This window comes from Canis lupus, chromosome 18 (assembly GCF_003254725.2).
Source record: "Canis lupus dingo isolate Sandy chromosome 18, ASM325472v2, whole genome shotgun sequence".
In the NCBI taxonomy this organism is placed as follows: Eukaryota; Metazoa; Chordata; class Mammalia; order Carnivora; family Canidae; genus Canis; species Canis lupus.
The window spans coordinates 1,571,082-1,575,976 of record NC_064260.1 but is presented as its reverse complement, the minus strand read 5'-3'; the positions used below and the strand labels follow the sequence as shown (position 1 = coordinate 1,575,976).

Sequence of the window (4,895 nt, the reverse complement as noted above, 5' to 3'; positions counted from 1 at the left end):
GGGGCTGCTGTGCAGAGTGGTCTGCGGGACCAGCATCTTCTGGAATTGTGCAGTGCATGGCCCACACAGTGATCCAGGCCAATGTGCACACATCCACATCACAGGCGTCCTGAGCATGATACACAAGGATGGCGTGAGCCCCTGCTTGGCACCCAGACCCAGCGGTCAGAGCTCAGGCCTGGGGTCTTGACAACAGAGCTGTGGAGGCCTGAGGGCCTGGGTCTCGGGGATGATCCATGCCCAGCCTTCAAGTCAGAGAAGGGGAAGTTTGGGTCAAAGTGGGAAGTGGTTTCCTCAGTGTCACTCAGAGCATCATTGGGTGAGCAGGGTGAGGACCCAGGGTTTCTGGATGCTGGGCCTGCACACTCTCCCCAGGATGCCTTAAATGGTAGTGAGATCAGTGCTATGGGGAGGTCAGATGGAGGAGACCGATGGCCAGTCCCAGGGATCACCTCTGGCAAGCTAGGACGCAACAGCGCTGGGGCCACGAGGTACAAGGCCACTCTCTGAACCGATAGGCGCTAGCTCAGCTCTGTCTCTGGCTCCCTTCTACACAGACACACACGTGCATGTGCACATCCTGCTCATCCCTCACCCTTCGTCTCCCGTAGACCAGTGCAACGTGTGCCTCATTGCCACAGCTCGGTGTATTTTTTTAAAGATTTTATTTATTTATTTATTTATTTATTTATTTATTTATTTATTTATTTATGAGAGAGAGTGAGCGAGCACGGGGCTGGGGAGCAAGGCAGAGGGAAAGGGAAAGGCAGGCTCCCCCCTGAGCAAGGAACCCAATGTGGGGCTCGATCCCAGGCCCCTGAGATCATGCCCTGAGCAGGGGGCGGATGCTTCACCGACTGAGCCCCCCGGGTGCCCCAAGGCTGAGCATTTCTTAAACTCAACGCACCCCCCCCGACTCTCCTGATGCCAACTCCGTACAGAGAGGCCCAGTCCGGTGTTGTGGGTCCCTGATTCTCTCCTGTGGTTGGGGGGTGGGGGACAGGCAGGGACATCGTCCAGAAAATGGGACAAGGGGAGTCGTTGTTGAGGGTCCCGGAAGCTGAAAGAATTATAAGTGAGCCATGCAGGCATGTCAGTCGGTGCTGCTGTGTGTGGGCTCTGCGTCTGCCCCCCACACCAGGGCAGCCTCCCCAGGCCCGTGTCCCCCCTGGGCCCGTGCCTCGGTCTTCCCCCCTCACCTATGCCACCCGGCGCCCCTGGGGCCATCAGTCCTTCCACAGAACAAACCGAACCTTGTCCTCCCTTGTGTGAACCCCGCCGGGGCTCCCCAGGGCTTCCCCTCTAGCGCACAGGCTCAAGCCTGCCACAGGGGCTTGCTGCCATCCTGCCCCCCCACCGTCCTGCCCAGCACCCCGGGCAGCAGACGCCGGGGCCTAGCGCATGTGCCCCCCAGGCCGCACATGAGGCCCTCGCTCCTGCTGCCCCGGCTGGCACGGGATCCATGCTCTTCGCTCCTGTGTCGGCACCTGGGCCGGCGGTGCGGTGACCGGGCTGTCAGGGCTCCTGCCTGCAGGCCCCGTTCGGACGGGCGATGGGTGGGTGTTGCTCACACGGGACTCGGCTGCAGTTTCCGCAATGAAATGACACGTAGCCGCGTCTCTTCATGGTCACTGCGGTCCGAAGGCCCCCGGAGGTCTGCGCCAGGGTCCGAAATGGCAGGGAGCGGGGTCTGAGGTGGGCACGATGTCGGATCCCCGGTGGATGCCGTCACTGCTCCGGGCAGGCCTTTACGCCGTGCCTGCGACGGATGACCTCAGAGGGACCCCGGGGCACCCTGGGGAACCACAGGGAAAGACGAGGGGAATTTCGTGACTCCTGGTATCTGGGGAAGGACAAGCCTCAAGCAGAAAAGAGACAGGGCGAGGCCCATCCCGAGGGGTGGTGATGGCAAGACGCCTCTGAGCGTGCGCCGGAGCCCTGCCCTTCCCACTGGGCCCTTCCCAGCCCCTGACCCGTGTCCCCGGCTCCCCTTTGGGCCGGGAGGAGCTCAGGGGACCCTGAGGAGCACAGGGCCGTGGCTGCCGTTCAGCGCCTGGGGCTGCGGGGACCGGAGCTTCCTTCCATGCCCGACCTTGATAACCTGCCCCTTCCCTCCTCGACCCAACTCCCGCAGCTGAGTCCCTGCCGGTCTGTGCTCCGTGGCCCTCTCCCGGGGCACCGCCGTCGCCGCCCCCGCGGTGCCCACCGGGCCTCTCGGACCTTGGCCTCTGGCGGGTGACAGCCGCTGAGCAACAGCCTCCCCTTGCCCAGCCCAGCAAGGCCATGTCCCGGGGCCGGAAATTAGCTCAGGGTCCCTGCGCGGCGGCGGGAGCCAGAGCCAGAAACTCAGCACTTCACCTGCCCAACCTAGCACGGCTCCCTGGCCTAGAGGGGGGGAAACTGAGGCCACATTCTGGAGCATGCTCTCCGGGACTCCAGCCTCTGGGATCAGATGTCCCTGTCCTGAGCAGATTCCCTCTCTGACCCTTTCTGGACTTGCTGCTGGCAGAGGAAGGCAGCCCGCGTGAGGGACAGACGGACGGGTGGGCTGGGGGGGGGCAGCCTGGTGAGGACCCGCACAGGAAGACCAGGCGCCAGGGCTGTGCGCGGCACCCCGTGTGCACCGAGGGCCTGCTGTGCTTTGGGGGGCAGGGGGGGCTGGATCCTGCAGAGGAACAGGACGCGGAGTGAGGAGGGCCGGGCCGGCGCATGTGGACAGGCCGGGAGGAGAGCCCAGATCCTGCCACGTTAAGCGGAGGCTGCTGGGAGGAAGCGGAGGCAGGTGGTGGAGCCCAGGCGTCCTCCAGCGCTGGGCAGTTCCCCTCGTGTAGAAGCCAAGGTACGGATGTGGTTTCCAACTCTCTGGAGGCCCCAGAAGATGTGTATCCTGGCCTCGTGCGTGCTTGATCTACAGATAAGCATTGGGCTGGAACCGGAGGGAAGCAGGGAGGGGGGCGGGGGCGGATCCCCACTCCGCCCAGTGGCCCCAGGCGGATTCCCTGTGCCCCAGCCCCTTCCCTGCCCTCCCCGTCCTCCTGGCCCGGGAGCACCTGCCCGGCCGAGCCTCCAGGCCCCAGCCCCAGGCCCCGCCCGCGCAGGGACCCCAGGTGGAGACCTCTTGCTGCCCCCCAGCGCCAGGCACTGGCCGCGCCTTGGAAAGCCCCCGGCTTAGGAACGGCAGAGCCCAGCGGGGGGGCACAGGCCGCGGGCCTCGTCACCTGCCTCCCCAGCCCCGTTCCCTCCGCACCCACATGGAGTCCTATTTGCTGGCCCCTTGGTCACCTGCACCTGCTGGACATCCTGAGCCACGATGGGGGTGGAGCCCTCCCCCCCCCCGCCCCCTGCCTCTGTGAGCCCGTCCTGGGTCCTCACCCTCTCTCCTCGGTTGGCACCATCTCTTCATGCGTCTGTGTTTCCGGCCGCAGGACGGTGTCACCACAGAGACGGCGCCATCTGTCCTGATCTGGTCCCGGCCAGCCCGCCGCGCAGGAGCCCCCGCTGCAGCCTAGAGACCCCCGAGGCCCCGTGCGCCCTCCGAGAGCCAGCCGCGAGCGCGCAGCCTGCCCACCTTTCCTCCCACTGGGCCCCGGGCCCCAGGACCGGAGCAGGCCTCCCCCCCGGTGCTTGCTGGACTTCCTCCCGCGTCCCGAAGGTGTCCGCCCGGGAAAACACCTTCTGAACGTCTGGGAAACGCAGCCTGGAGACTATTGTCACTGGCGCGGAGCAAAGCAGGATGGGGGACAGCAGACGTGGCTGAGAGGGGAAGGGGTGGGAGGGGGTGCAGGAAGCTGGGGGCACACTCATCCCCTTGGGGGCGGCAGACTGGCCCCCGGCCCCGGCTTCAGCGTTCCTCAGCCCAGAAGTGCCCTGAGAGCACAGGTGTGTGCGTGTGGCCCTGCGTCCCCCCGAGGCCCGCCGTCCTCTGTGTCCCCGGCTCCCACCTTGTTCGCTCCGTGGAAGGGCTTCTGGAACAAGCCCTCCGACCCCACATGTGTCCTTGGCCGCATCCAGCTCAGTCTGTCCTCAAGTGGGGACCCCCCCCCACCCCCCAGGCCGCTGGAAGGAGGGCTCAGACCCCCAGGGCACCGGCCCCCTCCGTCCGTCCCAGAGGCCCCCATGGGCGCCAACGTGATTGTTGCGGTGGCCTACAGACCCCTCGCGTCCACGGCGGGCATTCACTCTGTTAATCACACTCATCCGTAACCGACGCCGTTACTTAGGTTGGCAATTTTCTTTCACAAATACGAATACCAGTCCCTTGGGTAACGTCGCGACAGAGCTATGCTCGCGCGTTAAAACCATGCCGCTGTACCGAGACTCATTGATGCTACTAAAAATATCAATTAGAAAAGGTTTTAAAACAATTTTTTAAGGATTTTATTTATTGATTTGACACAGACAGAGAGAGACAGAGAGAGAGAGAGAGAGCGTGCAGGGGGAGCAGAAGGAGAAGCAGGAGCCACGCCGAGCACGGAGCCCGACGTGGGGCTCGATCCCAGGTCCCCGGGATCATGACCTGAGCCGGAGTCAGATGCTCCACCCCTGAGCCACCAGGGGCCCCGAGATAAGTTTTTCTTTTAATTGCTCTTTGCAACTGGACACAATTCATAGTCCTCCGTCTCGCTCTTTGCATGGTACGCGTTTACCTCTCGGGGCTCCTGGATCTCCGGTGCACCCTGCGCCGTGGCGTGATCACGGGGGATCGCTTGCACCTGTCAGGGACCCCACTCATCCTATCCGAGCTTACGCGAGGATGGTGGGTATTTATCAGGACATTGTGAAGAGGGTAGACCGAGGCCCGGGGGATGAGATGCCTCGCCCTGCCTGCACCCGGGGAGCGGCGGAAGGAGGATCAGCCCCCCTCCCTGGCTGGAGGTGCCCCCCCCACCCCCGGC

General features: G+C 64.3%; 1 long non-coding RNA gene across 1 annotated transcript; it reads right to left on the bottom strand.

Annotated features, from left to right (window-relative positions):
• Positions 1–649: 649 nt before the first annotated feature.
• On the bottom strand, positions 650–3,710 carry LOC125752928 (uncharacterized). The gene is made up of 2 exons (XR_007403557.1): positions 3,373–3,710; positions 650–1,795 (listed from the first exon to the last, which is right to left on the bottom strand). It is a non-coding gene; the product is annotated as an uncharacterized LOC125752928 (long non-coding RNA).
• Positions 3,711–4,895: the final 1,185 nt, after the last annotated feature.